This window comes from Psammomys obesus, unplaced genomic scaffold (genome assembly GCF_907164565.1).
Source record: "Psammomys obesus unplaced genomic scaffold, mPsaObe1.curated_primary_1811, whole genome shotgun sequence".
Classification (NCBI taxonomy): domain Eukaryota; kingdom Metazoa; phylum Chordata; class Mammalia; order Rodentia; family Muridae; genus Psammomys; species Psammomys obesus.
In genome coordinates, this window is record NW_026592710.1 from 8438024 (window position 1) to 8459106 (window position 21083).

Genomic DNA, 21083 nt, shown 5'->3' on the forward strand with positions numbered 1-21083 from the left:
TGTTTGGATATGTACCCCATTTTTAATGAGATTATTTGGTTTGTTGATATCTAATTTCTTGAGTTCTTTACATATTTTGGATATCAGCCCTCTGTCAGATGTAGGGTTGGTGAAGGTGATCATTTCCCATTCTGTAAGCTGCCATTTTGTTCTTTTAATGGTGTTCTTTGCCTTACAGAATCTTTTCAGTTTCATGAGACCCCACTTCTTAATTGTTGATCTTAGTGCCTGCACTCTTGGTGTTCTGTTCAGGAAGTTGTCTCCTGTGCCAACACATTCAAAACTATTCTTTGCCTTCTCTTCTATAAGATTTAGTATACCTGGTTTTATGTTGAGGTCTTTGACTTACTTGGACTTGAGTTTTGTGCTGATAGATATGGCTCTATTTGCACTTTCTACACGCAGACCTCCAGGTAGACAAGCACCATTTGTTGAAGACGCTTTCATTTTTCATTGTATATATATGTATGTATTTCTATATGTTTTTTCTTTTTGTCAAAAATCAAGTGTCTATAGATGTGTGGGTTTACATCTAGGTTTTCAACTTGATTCCATTGATCAACCTGTTTGTTTTTTGCAATACTGTGTAGTTTTTATTACTATAGTTTTGTAGTACAGCTTGAGATCAGGGATGGTGGTACCTTCAAAAGTTCATGTTCTTTTATTGTACATGCTTATTTTTGCTATCCTGGTTTTTTTTTCCTTATGAAGTTGAATATTGTTTTTTCAAGGCCTGTAAAAAGTTGTCTTGGAATTTTGACGATAATTGCCTTGCATCTGTAGATTGCTTTTGGTAAGATGGCCATTTTTTACTATTTTTATGCTATTCATCCACAAGCATGAGATATCTTTTTATCTTCTGATATCTTCTTCAATTTCTTTCTTAAAAGACTTGAAGTTATTGTCATGCAGGTCTTTCACTTGCTTGGTTATAGTTATACCAAGATATATTTATATAATTTTTGGCTATTGTGAGGGGTGTTGTTTTCATAATTTCTTTCTCAGCCTGTTTATCATTTATACACAGGAGGGCTGTTGATTCTTTTTGACCTTAGTATTAATATTAACATTGATATCTATTTGATGGGTTTAACAATGATCAACACATGTCAGGTAGCACATCAGGAGAGGCATTTTCTGAGTCTGTGTCAAGAGAAGTGGCGGTAGTTCCAAGCACTGACCTTGGAGTGTTTGGTGGATGTTTGTCTCCTAATGGCAACAGATTTGAACTTGCATGGTTCTATGTGGGGTTTGCTGTTTATGAAAAGCATGGTGTGGGCTGCCTGGAGAATCCTTGCCTCAAATCCAGACAGGGAAAAATGAGGACAGCCATTTTTACTTGGCAGAGTCATTTTGAAGATTTTGTCAGGGATCACACACCAAAGAGTGGAGGATGATGACTGAAATAAATGTTCTCCAGTGACCCCAGTTGTAGTGTTAGCTCTTTCCTACTTAGGTACCACAAGCCCTCCGACCTCTATTACTCTGCTATTTATAATTGCCTGGATGCTCCCCTCCATTCCCTAAAGGCTTTGGAAAGCTGTGGGGTGGACATCTCCCAGGTGGTGCTTTGTGGAGAATTTTTGGGAGTTGGGCTGATGGTCATTGTCACCCAGACCTTTGTTAGCATCTCTAGTTTTCCCCAGTTCTAGGCTCATGTCCTGATGACTTCTCTAGTTCAGGCCATCAGTTTCTACCTATTGTCATATCAGCAGAAGCAAAACATTCCATTCCTCACCAGAGATATAATGATTGCACCTATGTGTAAAAATCAGGCCCATTAACCTCTCCTGGAGAGACACCATGTTGAGAGACACATAAAATATTCTGACCCAAAGTAACTTGAGGAGCAAAGAGTTTATTTGACTTACACTTCTAGTTCACCATCCACACTGAAAAAAGTCAGGGCAGGAACTCAAGGAGGAGCTTGAAATGGAAATTAAGGATGACACTGTCTCACTCCCTGACTCATGCTGAGCTTGTCTGCTGCTCAGTTTCACGTCAACTAGACACAAGCATCTAGTTCAGTTTTTAAATTTATTTATTTTTTTATTAATTACAGTTTATTCATTTTGTATCCCAACTGTAGCCCCCTTCCTTGTTCCCTCCCAATCCTGCCCTCCCTCCCTCCCTCTTCTCCATCCATGCCCCTCCCCCAGTCCACTAAACTCCTGATGAGACCTGATAGACTAGGATCAGATGGAAGGGGAGGAATACCTCCCCTCTCTTAGTTAGGTTTTTATTGCTATGAAAAGACACTATGACCATAGAAAATCTTATAAAGAAAAATAGTTAATTGGGGTTGGCTTACACTTAAGAGGTTTAGTTCATTATCATCATGGCAGGAAGCATGGTGGGGATGCAGGCAGGCATGGTGCTGAAGAGGTAGCAGCTGAGAGTTCAACATTCTGGATCGGTGGGCAGCAGGAAGAGAGAGTGTGACACTGGGCCAGGCTTGGGCTTCTGAAACTTCAAAGCCTACTCCCAGTGACACAATTCCTCCAACAGGCCACACCTACTAATACTGCCACTCCCTATGAGTCTTTGGGGGCATTGTTGGGATAATTTTTTTGTACACTCTGTGCAGATGTGTCCTTCCTCACCTGCTTAAAGCACCTTCTGGCTGGTTTTTGAAAAGCTGAATGGCCAGTAGCTAGGCAGGAGAGGATAGGCGGGACTTTCAGGCAGAGATAGGAACTCTGGGAAGGAATATGAGGTGGAACATTCGCCAGACAGATAAGGAGGAAGAAACAGTGCCAGGACTAAGACTGAGAGGTAACGGGCCATGTGGTAGAACGTGTAAGTACAAATGGGATAATTTAAGGTAAGAGCTTGTTGAAAATGAGCTTAAGTTAAGGCCAAGCTTTCATAATAAACACGAAGGTCTCTGTGTCATTACTTGGGAAGCTGGCAGTTCAAAGAAAGTCCAGTTATATTGGGCTCCCAACAGTTACAGGGCATTTTTTTCTTCAAGCCACAACAAACTAGAGTTATTTGAAAGGAGGGAATCTTAATTGAGAAAATCCCTTCACAAGATCTGGCTGTAGGGAATTTTCTTAATTAGTTATTGGTGGGTAAGGACCAAGCATATCGAGGTGCCATCCCTGGGCTGGTGGTCCTGGATTCTACAAGAAAGAAATCTCAACAAGCCACATAGAGCAAGCCAGTAAGCAGGACCCCTTCATGGCCTCTGCATTAGCTCCTGCCTCTATCTTCAATTCCTGCTTGAGTTTCTGCCCTGACTTCCTCCATCAATGGACTATGATCTGGAAGTATAAACCAAATAAACCCTTTCTTCCCCAACTTGCTTTGGACATGCTATTCCATCACAGCAATAGAACTAAGACAGCTGACTTTTTGTACAGCCCAGGGACCACCTGCTTACAGATGGCTGTGCTCACTGTGACTAGGTCTAGGTTCCTCCTGCATCAATGAATAATCAAGACAATATTTCAAGACAGGCCTTCAGACCAACCTAATGAGGACAGGTGATTCTAGGCTGTGTAAAGTTGAGAGTCAAAGCTAACTTGGAGGGCTGGAAATCTACAGGAATCTACAGTAGCAAGGAAAGCTACAGGAAAGAAAAATGTGTGGGGAGCAAACAACACACTGTGATTCCATAGTGATAGGGTTTTGAAGAAACTGAAGAGAACTATAAAACTTAGTAGAACTGAAAGAAAACAAAAATACACCAAGACCTGCAGTGTATAAAGAAACTAATCTTAAGTGGGAAGTTCGTAGTTCTAAGTGCCTACACTAAAATCAGAGTAATCTAAAACCAATAAGTTAATGGTGTACCTTAGAGCCCAGGGGGTGGGTGGGGGAAAACAAGCTAGTCTCAAAGGCAGTCAATAAAAGAAATAATTGAGACCAGGATAGAAACTAATAAAATAGAAACAGTAAGAACAATACAAAGAATCAATGAGATAGCTCTTTTGAAGATAAAAAGATTGACAAATTTAGCAAAAGAGAGAAATACTCCAAGAATGAAGTCCTGTGAGAAGAATTCTGGGCACTTGTGAGAAAACTGGAAGTAAAGGAGATAAGAATTTTATGACCTCAGTTTCTTCAGAACATGGAATTGTTCACAGAACGTGTTTTTGTGCGGCTCCCTATTGTAGCGTATAGGAGTGAGTTCAGTTCAGATTACTCATTGCCTGCTGTTGTTATTCAACTAACTGTTGAACTATTCTTTATGTGCCTGTGTGGAAAAAAAAAAACATGCTTTTGCCACATGTGACTTGTCCTTGTGAATGTATACAGATCGGATGCAGGAGAACTTTACTCATGTGACCTGGCTTAACCATCAGAGCATAAACTGATGTTCTCAATAAAGCTAGCCATTGCATGAGATTTTAGTCCACCCCATTACCAGCTTCATTCTCCCAGCTACCACCGCCTCTGGAACAATGACAGAGGACCCAAATCAATAAAGTTATATGTGAAAAGAGAGACATTACAACAGATACCAGTGAAATTCAGAAAACGTAAGGATATAGCGTAAAAACTTACATTCCACTAAAACTTTAAATCTATAGAAAATGGATGGGTTTTTTGATGCATATGACAAAATGAAGTTAAACAAATTAGACAAGATGTTTAAACATATCTGTAACATACAATGAGACTAAATTAGTAATGAAAAAAATCCTTGCAATTAAAAAAATGTCCAGGCCAAATCAAATGGTCTCACTGCTAAATTCTACCAGATCCTTAAATAATAATAATAATAATAATAATAATAATAATAATAATAATAATAATAAATTAAAAATATAATAATATAATAGTATAATAATAATACTCTAATTATCTCATAAAGTAAAAATGAAGGGATGCTTCTAAACTTTTTTTTTTTACAAGTACACTATTACTTTGATGCCAAAACCAGATAAACATTTGCACACATGAAAATTACAGGTCAGTTTCGTGTGTGTTCCAAATGTGAGACCATATTTCAAGAGTATGAAGACTTTAGGAAGTACTGGCTTGTGGCTTGAAGCAGGTCAGTAGTAGAAGGCATTTGATGGTTAAACCCACCAAAGATTATAGCCTGCTTTCTTTGCTTCTTGGCCTACCATGCTATGAAGACTCTCCATGATATATTGCCACCACCATGAACTGCACTATCCCTTTCATACGATGATGGAATATGAGGCAAAATAAATGTTTCCTCCCTTAAGCTGTTTTACTATGTCTTGCCACATGAGTGCAAAAGTAATTAAGGTACCAGGTATTATTCATTGTCATTTGAATTGGCTTTCTCTGTTATGACTGCTGATCATGAAGTTCTTGCTGTGTACAGAGCACAGCTTTCGGTGGTTCGTATTTTTTTTTTTTATTAATTTAACCCCCACTGTTGTAATAAATTAAAAGGGGGCTGTTGGGATATATAATGTTTATTATTATTTGCCCTATGATTATTGCAGCAGTATTATTTAACCTACTATCACAATCAAATAAGACACAGACACCTGTTAGATTTTATAATTGCCTTACTTACCTTGGGCTGGACAGATATTTTACCTATGTTGTCTCAGTAACTTTACCATCCACCTCCCAGCCAATGTCATCCATCCTTAACCATCCTCATCTGGGCTATCTTCCATCCGTAATCTTATAAATTCTTGATATTCTTCATTTGGGCTTTTCCACCCCATTATTGATTGGAGTCTTTCCTCCTTGGCCCACATGGTTTCTTCTCCACCCTAACCCATTGTGGGGTCCTCCTTCTTCCTCTCTTTCCATCTGTCTGTTTATTGTGATTCTCTTGAACCCAAAGCCCAGGGACTTTAGCCACACCTACCCCATTATGCCCTGTCCAGGTTTCAGGCCTTTAATCAACCAATCAATCAGGTCTTAGGCAGGTTTACACAACAAGGATAGGTGTATCGAGGCAGTAACCAGATCTTGAGGGCCAGTGATTAGCATCAAAATACAAGCATCAGGCCAACACCAAACACCCCAGAAACCTGTGCTTACTGTTATCACACTCATTTTACAGAAGTGAGAGGTCAAGTGCCTCAAGGTCACATGGTTTGGTGCCCACTACCAAACTCTTGGTTCCTGTTTGTGGAGGTGTTTGTAGGAGGTTATTGGACTTTGAGGAGGTGAAGCCTTGATGAGTAATGTATGTCTGTGGGGGCGGTCTTTGACCTCTTGGAGCATTACTCCACTTCTCTGCTTCCTGTGTGTGGGTGGGAGGTGATCAGCCAGCTTCCCCATCCCAACACTTGTTGCCATATCTTTCCCATTGATAAAGACTCTAAATCCACGGGACTGTAAGCCACACTGAAGCCTTTCTTCTTTAGGTAGCTTTTGGTCATGATGTTTTATCACAGCAACAAAAAAGCAATTAATACACACAGCAAGTGGGAACTCAGGTCGTGAAATCATCCAGATGGATGCAACATCAGTTGCTGCCTTCCATGCATAAGGAATGCCCTGGGATGTCTTATATCATCACCTAATTTGGGATCTACTACCTTTTCAATAAATTAGCATTCTGCTCTCTCTTCCTTTCACTTCCTCACCATTGTCATTCAGTTTCTCTGAGGCTTGAACTCTATAATGAGGTTTTATACATTGTAGAAGGTTTGTTAATATATATAGTTTTTGCTTTCTCAGGAGAAGGGATGTTAATGGGAGGGTGTTGTGGTGTTTTAGCTTACCGTAAGTTCATTGAACACAGCCTCCACCTTCTTCTATGAATATTTTCTCAAAAAACAAACAAACAAACAAACAAACAAACAATCTACCAGCATCCATAACTGGAAAAAGCCTGGAAGAGATCCAAGGAACAAATGGCATAAACAGATTGGATTGCTGTGGTAAAAGAAGAAAAATCAGAGATGGAGGAGAAGAAAGGAGCCTCCTGAAGATATCAAGCTCTCAACAGCTGCAAAAAGGAAGCTCAGTTTTATAATTCATCCTTACAGAGTTGCGTGGGTAGACAAGCCATCTGAGCTGTTCTTCCTGTCGCCTGCAGGAATGGCCACTTGTATAGAGATAGTCATAAAGTGACTAGGATCTTTGCTCTTGTTGTTCTTTGTGCAATTTCTTTGTGTGAGCTAGTCTTCCTTATTGCTTCTTCATGAATGTGACAAAAGTGATTACATGCTCATGACTCCATTATATTAGATCATGTTTATTGTAGCACTCAGTGTGCCTGTGACTGCTATATCCATCAAAACTATCTGTGTTAGTTGAAGGAAAGATGAAAACTTTTCATGATAAAAACACACTGAAGAATTCACAACCATTAAATCATCTCTACCAAAGACATTTAAAAGACTTCCTTGGATTTTAGTCTAAAAACAGAAACATTCATATTGCCACAGGAAAGAACAAACCACACTCGGAAACTATTTAAGCAAGACAGATGATTAAGAAAACACCAAATATTGTACGATCAACAAAAAGATAAAAAAATAACACATTCTAAATGTTTATAGTCTCAATATCCTAACTAAATGACACAGAATACCAGATTATATTAAAGTGATGGATCTATATATTTCTTGTCTCAAGGAATATGATAGGACAAACAATATTTTAGGATGAAGGAATGAGAAAATGTGCTCTAAGCAAGCGAATCTACAAGACAAGCAAAAGTTGTTCTAATATCTGACAAAACTGACTTTAAACCAAATCTAGTCAGAGGAGATAAAGGTCAAGGTCAATTCATACTGATTAAGGGAAGAATCCACAAAGAGTACATTTGGTTCAAAACATATGCACACAGAACCTGGGCACACCAATTTCACAAAATAAGTATTGCAAAAAGGCAAAAGTAACAGGCTGTACTCAGCACAGTAATAGTGGGAGACTTGAGGCCCCTACTCTTACTAGTCAATGGGTAATACAGACCAAAAAATAAAACAGAGAAACATCTAAAATCAATGATTTCACAGACCAAATAGATTTGACAGCAATAGAACATTCTACCCAACATGGCAGAATACTTCCTTTTCTCAAAGGCCCATGGAATTTTCTCAAGAATAGACCATATATTAGAACACAAAGCAAGAATTAACAAATATGGAAGAATTAAAATATTTATTTGTGTTTTATCTGATTAGAGTGAAGTAAAACTACAGCCCAACACTGAGAAACTATAGAACTATTTACAGGTTCATGAGATTAAATTGCATACCATTGAATACTGAGTGGATAAATGGTAAACTCAAGAAGAAAATCAAGAAATTTCTGGAAATGAATACAAATGAAAATACTATATGTCAAAATCATACATTATATTTAAAGAAGCCCCAGAAGAAAATAACAGCACCAAGTGTCTACATTAAGAAATCAGAGAAATCTCAAATAGGTAATGTTTTGCTTTAACTTGGGGCTTTAGAAAAACCAGAGTAGAACAAACCTAAATTCATTAAATAGAAAGAAAAATATTAAGATCAAGGTAGAAATTAATGAAATAGAAACAAATAAAATATAAAGAATAAGAAAAAATGTAATTTTTTTTATAAAGATAAATAAGAGTGACCAACCTTTAGCCAAACTAATCAAGGGAGAAAGACCCAAATCAACAACACTTAAGATCAGAAGAAAGCCATCATGACAGATACTAAAAAAATTCAGATAATTGGTACAATCCTTAAAAGATTATATCCCATTAAATTGAAAAGGATAAGTTGATTAATTTTATATATGTATTATTTATAAATATTAAACCAAAAGATAAATAATTTAAACAAATCTATGATAAGCACCGAAATGATGGAGAAATAAAAAGTCTGCCAACAGAAACAGTTCTGGCCAAGGCAGATTCTTCCAGACCTTCAAAGAAGAACTAACATCAACGCTTTTCAAACTATTTCATAAACTAAGAAAGGAACAAATGCAACTGTATTAGTTGCTTTTTCGCTGCTCAGATAAAAAAGACATCATGACCTAGGCAACTCATTGAAGAAAGACTTTCTTTGCATTTAGAGTTTCAGTGGGGTTCGAATCTGTCATGGGGGCTGGGGAGAGGGGAGTGGCAGCAGGCAGCCAGGCAGGGGCAAGACAACAAGGGATCACATCTTGAACTTCCTGTAGTCAGGAAGCAGAGAGAGCAAGCTGGAAATGGTACAAGTCTTTAAATTCTCAAGGACTGCCTCCAGTGAGAAACTTCCTTCAACAAGATTGTCCCTTCTAAATCTTCTCAAGCAGTTTCAACTGGGAACCAAGTATTTACACAACCAAGCCTATGGATGAGGGGAGGGGCATCCTTATTCAAAACTTCACAGCTACCTAACTCTTTTATGAAATCAGCATTATCCTTATATGAAAACGTAAACACACACACACAGACACACACAGAATAAAATTATACACCTCAATTTTTTTGGGGGGAGATTACCTTTCCATTGTTGAGATCGAATATTAAAGTTACTCACTATTAATCTATTAAGGTTAATATGTAATTTTATATTTAGTAATATTTGTTTTATGAAGTTAGGCGTACCTATGTTTAGTGTGTACATGTTTAGAATTGTAGTATGCTATTCATGAGTTGTTATCTTAGTCAGGAATAAATTACCTTTATCTTTTATGACCAGTTTTTGTTGAGTATAATTTTTCAGATTAGAATAGTGGTAGTGAAGCCTTCTTGTTTCTTGTTTCCATTGGCTTGGAATAATTTCCACCATTTTACCCTATTATATTTGTGTATTTACCATAGTTAGGTGTGTTTTTCTTGAGGGTTCATATAGACTGATTCTATTTTTTCTCTTTAAAAAAAATTAGTTATTATATTGGGTGTTTACGATGTGTCTGTGAGTGTGGACATAGGCATGCCACAGTGTGTTTGTGAGAATCAGAAGATAACTTTTGGGAACTGGGTCTTGCCATCCTGTTGAGACAGGGTCTCTCTAATTTCTGTCATGCTGAACACTCTGGGAGGGCTGGCCCAGGAGCTTCTGGATGAATCTGTCTCTGCCTCTGATTTCGTGATAGGAGTGCTGGTATTACAGATGTATGCTACAGCATTTGGCTTTTCTAAAATAGGGTATCCAGGGATTGATCTCAGCTTTACAGGCTTATGTAGCAATCCTTTTACCTGCTGAGCTGCATCACCCTCATGGCTCATTCTTTAAAAGCACTTTTATCTACACGTGCATGTGTGTGCATGTCCAGTGCACAGACAAAAGTCAAAGGACAAGTTTCAGGACTTAAGTCTCTCTTTTCATCCTGTGAGTCTTGGGATTGGACTCAGGATATCAAACTTCACCCCAAGTACCTTGCCCTGTTAAACTGTCTCACTAGCCCTAAGTTGATGATTTTAACCGAAAAATTCTCTGCAAACCTCTGTGTCCTGGGTTGGGGCACTGACTAGTGGGACGGCAGTGAACCAAGCAGTTGTTTCATGTGAGGCTCTTTGCTCACCCTAGATAGACACTGGTGTGGAAGAGGGCACTTCTCTGACCTCTTCCTGGAATGTATAAGAGTTGCTGGGGTGTATAAGAGTCTTAGAATGCTCTGGGGAGCCCACCTCTCAAATCCACCATGGTAGGTCACACATGATTTCTTGCTTTTTTTGTTCCTCAGGAAAACAAGTACCTCTGGTTTTCATTGGCCGGCATATATGACTATCTAGGGAACAGGTAAGACCAGGGGCATGATTGAAGGGGTGGACTGGAAGCCATAGTGTATAAAACTGAGTTAGGTGCTCCTCTCACAAGTTCTGAAGTTAGTCCTTCAGGACAACAGCGCCTAAGAGCCTCGGGACCAAGGCTGATCTGTGGCTGCTGCTGCTCACGGGGCTGCCCACATTCTCATGGGACTCTTTGTATGGGCTGTGGCTAAACATTTTATCACAGCAGAAATCTGTCCTCTTTACAGTATCCATTCAAATGGGTTTTCCATTGTCCGATGCTCTTCTTGTTTGCCCTGGTGAGTTTGCTCTTGGGGGAACCATAGGTTGGGGGTGCTGGTTGTATCTTGCTCTTCCTTCTCTTTTCATTTCCTTTCCCACTTTTTCTAGATTCCAAAAAGATGGAATCTGAAGAGTCTCCTGTTTCCTCTTTCTTTTTCTCCTCTCTTTTGCTTTTTCCCATTCATTTCCCCTCTTTCCCTCCTTTCTCATTTTTCTCTCTTGCCCACTGCTTCTACCTGCCACTGCATCACTAACTTGTCTACTGGCTCTTTTCTAGGAATTGCAAATGAATTTCAGACTGAGTTGATGCCCACTATAAGGGCCATCATCTGAGAGGTTCTACCAATACCTTCAGTCACATTTTTTTCCTCTCCTTTCTTCCTACCTGCTAGCCTCCAGGTGCTTCTTGAATTAGTGCAAGAGACCCTGAGACCAGAGATGAACTTGCTCAACTTTGTCCTTAGAACAGGGCAGGCATTGTTTGCAGACCAAATCATGCATGTGATAGTCACCAAGACAGCCTGGCTGCCCTAGATAGCTGAGCTATGAACCAGGTTTGGGGCTGGAGACTGGGGGACAGGTGTGGAGAGCTGCTTGTTTGTCAAGATGCTTTGTTATTGAGCTCTCAGTGAAAAACATGCTTTCACCCTGGCCTTCACCTGGAGACAGGGATAGACAGTATGTGTTGCCAAGTTCACTTTCTTCTGTTTGTGTGAGGATCACAGACAGGTGGTCGAGGTAAACAAGTTTGACTTTTCAATGAACTTCATTGTATCAAAGGGCTTTTCTCTGACTATAAAAAAAGGGACTGTGGAATATACTGAGTGCCTAGTTTCTACTAGAAGCCCTTTCGAACAGATCCCATGTGTAGTGTCTTTTTTTTTTAAAATTTTCTTTCAATCCTCACTCCCCACTCAAGAACTGTTCAACTCTGCCAGTGGGCTCTGGCAGACAGTGATAAGCACCTGCCAATAGGTACAGCACATTTAGAAAGAATATGGAGGCAGGAAACTTGAAAAAGTCTTGATGTCCCAATATTGGGGGGATACTTGGTAGTGGCCAAAAAGTTAACAGTTATTATCTCAAGAAACTGTTGAGAAGGAAGAAGTGGGGAGGAGAAAAGGTGAGAAGCACACGCCGAAGCTCTCTTGTAAGCATTTCTGCTCAGCTTTCATTGGCTGTGAGAGCTCCTTGCAACTCTGCGTCTCAGAGCCCTCATAAGGCAATGGCATCTTTTTCAGGATGCCGGTGAAAGCATTAGACAACAGGTTATAAGTATTCATAGGCTCTGCTTAGTGGTAAAAATGCATGTTCCTGTGCTGTTGGGATATTTTCATGAGGAGTGAACGGACCATCTTAGAGAAATAAATAAGGTTAAGATGTTTAGGCTAGAGTCCCAGCACTGCAAATGAAGGCTGGATCTCCAGACATCCCCCAAACACCTTGGCTCTTTCTAACCATTAGCATTTCTCTTTAAGAATAGGCTCCAGTTCTCTGCATCTTCATTGTATTGTAAGAGACAGAAGACCAGGGTGCTTGCTGCAGAATAGTGTCTTCTAGACACGGCAGGGATGCTGAGCCCATGAAATCCCAGAAGTTCCTGAGATATGGCTGCCAAACAAGACTTGCATAGTGACAATACCAGTTGCCATGCCAATGTGGGTGCTAGAAATTTGACAAGGCATCAACCCTAGAAGAACTACAGGTAATTAATGGTTTTGGAGAAGAGGAGAGTCAATTTTCTCTAGGGGCAAGCTCTGTGATAGGTTATCCAATCCCAAATGGTCATCCCTAACACATGTACATACAAGCAATACTAAATGGGCCCAGCAGGCTTTATAGAGGTGTGTGTGTTTGTCTGTGTGTGAAAAACAATAATAATTAAAGAAGACATCATAAATTTGAGAGGTAGAGGGAAGGGTATAAATGATATAAATACATATTCATGTATTAAATTCTCAAAAATGTAAATAAAAAAAAAAAAAAGAAAAGCTAAGCACCCAGAGTTGACAGCTGCTACAGGTTTTCACAGAATATGCTGTGATGATTTAGGATTGTTTTTAACCAGGTATGCTTAACTTAGGAGAGCCCTGCCTCTTTAGGCAGCACAAAACTTCTAGGGTGTGCTGTTTAGGAGCAAGGTGGACAGGAAGATATTCAGGTTTTAATGTCCTGAAGACATAGACAAGTAACAGATATGAAATTTAAGGAGAAGAAAGAAATTTGGAGATTCTACAGTCCCCAAATCAGAGCCTGTTCTTGCTAACAGATAAACATGAGTTTCATTTCCAGATACCACAGAAATTAACTTTGAAGCCTTGAATTTTTGACCCATTTCTTTCACTTCTGGAAAACAAGGTGGACAGTGGGGACTTTTTAGACCAGGTGCCGGCTTGTGATCACAGCACTCATGAGCAAAAAGGAAGACAATGAGGTAGGGTTAGCCTCAGCTGTAGAATGAACATGAGAATGACACGAGATCCTGTATCAAAGAGACAAAAAGTGAAAAGATAGAAGGAAAAGAGAAATTTTAGAGGAGTGATGTGAAGAGTAAAAACAAAAAACATTGAAAACAAGCTGCACAGAGCTGGGTGCGAAGGACTCTGTCAAAACACTCTGTTGTGGGTAGTCTCCACTGCTCAGACATGGGTTTAAGCTAATAGAAAATTTTTGTCAGCTGGCCAGCAATTACACTGGGCATTCGGGATTCCAGTGTAGCACTGAACCTTTTTTAGATGAACTTTTAAGCACAAAAACCGTGTCCTGCATTGGCATATGTCACTTTACAAGAAGAGTGTACCAAGTAGTGGAACTATAGGAGCTAAAAAAGTAAGGTTAGTACATGGTGAGACTTTTCCAGAACTATATGGAATTTGATAGATTATGTCTTTGTTTTCACTTTGGTGGTGGTGCTGACTACTTACTGAGTTTTACAGCCGGAATGGCACTTCTATCATGGAGTCAGTTGGGCTAAAGTCCAGGGCCCTGTTATAACACCACTATTAGTATCTGTTGGTATAATATTCTTTTAAAATGTATACACCTTACCCTTGTTCATTCAAATGCTGATTTCTCCCCTCCCACTCTCTGGTTTCAGTCCGGATATCGCATTGTGATACTCATTCTAAGAATCCTGTCTCAACTCTTGTGTAAGCAGGACAACATAAAGCAACTAGACACAATGTTGAGCAAGGAGGAGCCAGAGGACAGGAAAGAGGGGAGGAGCCAGAGGGCAGGAAATGAGTGGGAGGAGAAGGTGCGAGAGGAGAACTTGGAGAGAAAGCTGGAGGACAGATCTCAGAACTACGTGGAGAGATGGAGTGGACCTAAGATATCACTAAAAGCAAGTATAATGTGGGAAATCTAAGAGTTAGGAAACTATGAGGGCTTGGAGGTTTAGGATGCAGTAACTATTGCCCATATTGTGTTCTAGGTTAACTAAGTAAACCCAGTCTCTGTGTGATAATTGGGTATACAGCTGTGTAGGACTAACAGCAGCTTTACTAAAAGATAATCATTAGTAAATATTAAACACCACTGCATACAAGTATCTTACCAAATCCCTAGAGACAAAGACACAGCATTCTCTGAAGCTGTTATTGATTTGAAGGTTGCTATGAATGACCTCAGCCCTTCTACAAGATGTGAAGAATTGGAAGATGCAGTTCAGAGGTGGAGCCTTTGCCTAGTGTGTGTAACACAGTTGATGTCAAACCATCACTAACATATATACAGTGCATATGTATACACACACACGCACACACAAAGAACAATATAAGGAGCACAATTGATATTTTATTGTTTTATTTTTATTTTTTATTAATTATACTTTATTCACTTTGTATCCCCCCATAGGCCCCTCCCTCCTCCCCTCTCAACCTCCCCCTCCCTCCCCCTTCTTCATGCATGCCCCTCCCCAACTCCACTGAGAGGGGAGGTCCTCTTCTCCTTCTTTCTGATCTTAGTCTATCAGATCACATCGGGAGTGGCTGCATTGTCATCTTCTGTGGCCTGGTAAGGCTGCTCCCTCCTCAGGGGGAGGTGATCAAAGAGCAGGCCAATCAGATTGTGTCAGAGGCAGTCCCTCTTCCCATTACTATGGAACCCACTTGGACACTGAACTGTCATGTGCTACATCGCACAATTGATTTTAAAGATAATTTTCTAAGAGTGTTTTAGTATCTCTCTGAGGTTTGGACCACAAGTGTTGCTAAGATATTATATATTAATAATACAATAATGGCATCCTTTCCAGCTCATTACATTTCTCATCCTTTCTCTCTAACCTGTGCATTTTGACTTTTCCTTTAAAAATGAAGATCAAGTAATAGCCATGCCACAGACTCAATGTTATGCCATTTTAAAATTTCCTTCTCCTATGAAATCAATCTATTACTTTAAAATTTCTCCGCATGTCCTTAGAACATATATAGAAAAGAGCTAGAGTCCTTGTCAAAATATCCCATGAATAGCCTATATCCAGGCTGTTAATGTAGTCTTTATTTTCTCTTGAGTCAGGCCTGTACATCCTGTGTTACCCTCAGCACCCACTGGAACAGTCTGCCATCTCTGCTAATGATACACAGTGACTTTTTTTTTCAGTTTATTCATTCTTCTTTCATACAATAAATCCAGACTGTAGCCTCTCCTCTCTGCCCTTCTCTCAGCTGCCCTCCCCACCTCCCTTCATCCCCAGATCCACTGCTTCTCCAGTTCCCTTTAGAAAAGAGCAGACCTCCCAGTGATATCAACTAGTCATGGCCTAACAAGACGCAATGAGAGTGGGCATAAACCCCTCACACCAAGGCTGGAAGAGGCAACCCAGCATGAGGAAAAGGGTCCGTGAGCAGACAAAACAGTCAGAGACACCCGACCCCAACTGTTAGAAATTCCATTAAAACACTACACTTAACAACCACAGCATGTATGCTGAGGGCCTAGCAGACCCATGCAGGCTCCGTGACTGCCGCTTCAGTCTCTGTGTGGCCCTATGAGCCCTGCTTAGTTGAGTCTGTGGGCTGTGTTTTCTTCTCCAGGTGTTCTCAGCCCCTTCGGCTCCTAGAGTCTTTCTCTTCTACAGCATTCCCTAAGCTCCACCCAGTGTTTGTCTGTGGGTCTTTATATCTCTGATGATGATTGGGCTAAGCATTGGTTTATGACTAAAGAAGGCTGTCATTAGGAATCAGTTAATTGACTTTTGGGGGTGGAGTGGGGTTGGGGGTGGGGAGATGACATGGTTCAGGTTTGGTTCTATCTTTGGTCTCTGGGCTCTCCGGTCTTTGGTTCCTGGCCATCTAGGCAGTGTCAGGCATGCTGATACTCATGGTTTAGGCCTCAAGTTAGGGAAGTCATTCACACAATGACTTTTAAAGTCCAAATTTCTGAAGTTTTCCTCGAAAAACAATGTGGTTGCCATTTTCACAGCAACAGCCCATTCTTGGTACCAGCTCCCATTAATTACTTTTCTGTTGCTTTGGCAGAAACTTTCTGACCACAATTTAAAGAAGAAAGGGTTTATTTTGGTTTCTGGCTTCTGAGGGTCAGAGTCCATAAGGGCAAGGGAGGAAGTATGGCAGCAAATGCTGGGAGAACACATTTGAATTACACATGAAAAGCAGAGAGGGAAAAAGAAACAGGAATCAGGGTGAGGCTGTAGGCTCTTAACTGCTCCCCATGACATACTTTCTCTAGCAAGGCTTCATCCCCCAAAGGTTCCCTAACCTTCCCAAACAGCATCAACAACTAAAGACAAGTGTTTAAATACATGAGCTCACATGCCATATGTAGTAAAAAAAAAAAAAAAAAAAATATATATATATATATATATATATATATATATATATGTTTGAGTCTTAGCAGACATTTGTGCAAATGAAGAATTATATTAATGAGAATTGTTACATTGTCCCTCCTGTACCAGACCAAAGAGTCCTTCCATTAAGGTCAGGGCATCTCTTCTGGCTTTGGTGGAAAGTCTGATGCAAGCTATTTGAAAGAGTGCTGGCTGGGTTGCAACTTCAAGAGCCAGCGTCGTGAGTTAGTGGCTGTGGTTGTTGTGTAGTTTCCTCAAGGGGTGTGTGGTGTTCAGAGTTCTCAGTGCAGTCCAGCTGGACATTTGTGACTATTAGTCACTCTCTCACAGCAACCAGGGCAACAGGGAACTCTCAAATTGCCCCACTTTTAACTTAATTATAGGACAATTAACAGCAGAAGGAATGCTTATGAGAAGACTTTAACATTAACATCTGTATCAATTTGAAGGGTTTCTAGTTTTATCAATGCTCAACATGTACCCAATACATTAGGGAACAGATCTCCCGAATCTGTGTCAATAGAAGCAGCAGCAGTTTCAAATGAGTTTTCTGGGCTTTTAGTGGCTGATTGGCTTTGGAAGGCAATGAGTTTGAACTTGACCCTGTGTGTGGTACACTCATCTATAAGAAGCATGACTATTTCTAACAGGATCTCAAGGGCAGGCTCTTTGACCTCCCCCCCAGGGGAGGAGCAGTCCTGTTAGGCCACAGAGGAGGACTTTGCAGCCAGCCCTGAAGATACCTGATAAAACAGGGTCAAATGAAAGGAGAGGAGGCCCTCCCCTATCAGTGGACATGGAAAGGGGCAGGGAAGAGACCAGGGAGGGAATGTGGGGTTGGGGAGGGAATGAGGGAGCGGGATACAGCTGGGACACAGAGTTAACGAAATGTAACTAAAAAGAAAAATAAAATTAAAAACAAAAAAAAAACCCAAAACAATAAAAAGAAGAAGAAGAAGAAGAAGAAGAAGAAGAAGAAGAAGAAGAAGAAGAAGAAGAAGAAGAAGAAGAAGAAGAAGAAGCATGGTGTGGCTTGGGATGTAGACTCCTGGCCTCCCTGACTTTAGGAATGTTCCTCAAGTCCGTGTAGGAAAAAGTGAGGGCTGCCATGTTTTCTTATTAGGATCACTCTGAGGATGGAATCAGATTTGGTATCCTTTGAGAGTAGAGGAAGATGATGGATAGAGCCTCGGGTTTCTCCTTTCAAAAGAGGCGTGCTCTGTTTGCTCTTTCCTCACTATATATTGAAAGCCCCCTGACCACCATCACCCTAGTTTTCAGAAGGACTGCCTGAATGCCACCATTCTATTCCTGCAGACCTTGGAAGCCTACAGTGTAGACTCATCACTGGTGGTGCTCTGCAGAGAAAGAGTATTGGAGGTTGGGTTGTGGCCACTGTCAGCCAAGTCTTGGTCAGTAGTTCTAGTCTTCCCCAGATCCAGACTCAAGTCCTGATTACTTCAGTTTTGCAGGTCATTAATTTCCACTTACCATCTCATCAACAGAATAAAAATACCCCACTTCTTTCCAGAAACTTATTGATTATAAATTTGTATAAATACTTGGCCATTGACATTTTCTAGAGAGATGCCATATTGACAGGTGCTGTGATACCTCTGGGCAAGTAGAAAAAGTACAGAAAAATGGCTCAGCTCTCACATTATCCCCAAAGGGTTCTGGAGCCAAGACTCATAACTTTAATTTCTTGGACACTTTAATGAGGCTGCCTACCTAGAAGCAAAACACATTTTTTTTATGCAGAAATTCCACCTATCATAGCAGGTGACAAGACCATTGCTCAGCTTTCTGAGCATTCCTAGTGAGCTGTGAGAATGGTGTGGTCCTGGATGATGTCTTGCTCTTCAAGAAGCACCTGAAAGACCAGGAAGTCCCTGTGAGCTGGTTTCATGTGAAGGATGGCTTTCATGGATGCACAGTACTGTTTGATAGAAAGTTTATGTCTTTCTCCTGTTCCATGAAAGTAATAAATGCTGTTGTCAGTTACATGAAGACCATATGATAGTCGCCCTGATCTCCGAGTGTAATGAAATAAATATGTTTTATGCTGTGGAGTTGTCTGAGCTTTATATTTGTTGTGGGAGGAGATGCTTAAATCATGCAGAGCCTAAAAGAGCAGAATGAAGCGGAAGCAGAGAGCTGATGGCTTTACAGTAAAGAAAACCCGGTGCACGTTCTTGTAATGCTTATTGTTCAGTGTTATATGTTGCAATATCATCTGCTCCTGCCAGGTTCCATAAACTTCTAAGTGAGGATTTCTGTCGGGGACTTTTGTGCAGTATTTTTTTTAATTAGGAGATTTGCATTCATACAATGGCAACTAATCAAAAAATGAAAGATGCTAAGATTAAAATAAAAATTAAACTCAATGTGTAGAGTTAAATGTGAAAATGATGCTGAAGGAGAATACTGCATTTTCACTAACACCGGAAGAACAGCTACACCTGGATGTAAATTTAAACAGAAATTCTAACAGAGAATAATCAAGAATTTAAGATTTCTCGTAACAGATGTCTTAGAGTTTTATTGTTGTGAAGAGACACCATGACCAAGGCAGCTCTTCTAAAGGACAACATTTAATTGGGGCTGGCTTACAGTTTCAGAGGTTTTGTCCACTATCACCATTGCAGAAACCAGGACATGCAGGCAGACATGGTGCTGGAGAAGGAGCTGAGAGTTCACATCTGGATCATCAGAAAGCAGAAAGTGAACTAGCTTGGGCTTTTGAGACCTCAAAGCCTACCCTCTAGTGACACACTGCCTCCAACAAAGCCACAGGGTCCCCTGATAGTGCCACTCCTTACGGGTTGGTGGGAGTCATTTTCTTTCAAACCACCACCACTATATATATAAATTTAGTCATGGCTTTTTAAGTTTTTGATAAATCACAGATACAATTATTGAGATTTAATTATGAGGTATTTTTGCTGAAAGTCTTCCCTTCCCCACTCCTGGGCTTCTTTTTAAGATTTTAAAATAATCTACACCCTCACTGTTCCACACACACACACACACACACACACACACACACACACACACACACACGTATATTCTAAAAACTACACAGAAAAGAGAACATATGGTTTTTTTGTCTTTTATAGCCTGATTTAACTTACTTAATATATTTCCACTTCTGTCCATTAAAATATTTTTATCATTCTATTTTTCTTGATGTCTGAATAAAATTCCATTGTGTAAGGGTGGCGAGCTGGCTTAAAAGGTAAAGGTACATGGCAGTTCAGTGTCCAAGTGGCCTCCATAGTAATGGGGACAGGGACTGTCTCTGACATGAACTGGTTGGCCTGCTCTTTGATCACCTCCCCCCAAGGGGGGAGCAGCCTTGCCAGGCCGCAGAAGAAGGCAATGCAGCCACTCCTGATGAGACCTGATAGACTAGGATCAGAAGGAAGGGGAAGAGGACCTCCCTTATCAGTGAACTGGGAGAGGGACACAGGTGAGGAAGAGGGAGGGTGGTATTGGGAGGGGAGGAAGGAGGGAAGTATGGGGGGGATACAAAGTGAATAAACTGTAATTAATAAAAATAAAAATAATTTTTAAAAACGGTAAAGACGCTTGCTTGAAGCAATAATAACCTGTGCTTGATTCCATGGACCTACATAGTGGAAGAAGACGAACTCCTCCTGATGTCTTCTGACCTCCATATGTGTGTTATGGCAGGTGTTCTGCCCTCAGACACACAATAAATAAATAAGTAATAAAAAAGAAGAAAAAAACAATCCATTGTGTATGTGTCCTATACTCTCATTCTTCATTCATCTATTGTTCATCTATTGATGGACATCTTGAATGATGTCATTTCTGTGCTCCTAGGAAGAGAGCAGTTATTAACTTGGATATGCAGATATCTCTGTAGGTGTGTATGGAATTTTCTGGGCAGATGCCCAGGAGTGATGTATCTGGGTCATTTGGGAATTTTTTTGAAAGCCTACTGAGAAACTTTCACACTGATTTCTTTCACGGCTGCACCAGTTTCTGCTCCTATCTGCAGTGAGCATTTCTCTTTTCTTCACACCCTCTTTGGTATTTGTTATTAAGGAAAATATTTTGTATGGTAGCCATTTTTGCAAGAATAAGATATAATTCAGTTTGATTTAATTCTTCTGATCCTGATGGCTCAAGATTTTGAAGACTTTCAAAATTGCTTTTTGGCCTTTTGTATTTTCTTTTTGAAAAATTCTGCTTTCAGTTCTCTAGCCCATTTTATGTTATTACTTTCTTGTTTGGATATTTTAAGTTCTTTGTATTTCCTGGATATTTATCTTTTATCAGGTTTACAACTGGCAAAGAATTTTTCTCACTCCATAGGTGGCCTCTTCACTTGATTACTAGGATTTTTGTTTGTTTTGTTGCTTGTTT

The 21083-nt window shown here is 40.1% G+C and overlaps 1 pseudogene; it reads left to right on the forward strand.

The window, feature by feature from the left end:
• LOC129682769 (arylacetamide deacetylase-like 4) overlaps positions 1 to 18708 on the forward strand; it is a 39086-nt pseudogene extending 20378 nt beyond the window's left edge.
• The last annotated feature ends 2375 nt before the right edge of the window (positions 18709 to 21083 follow it).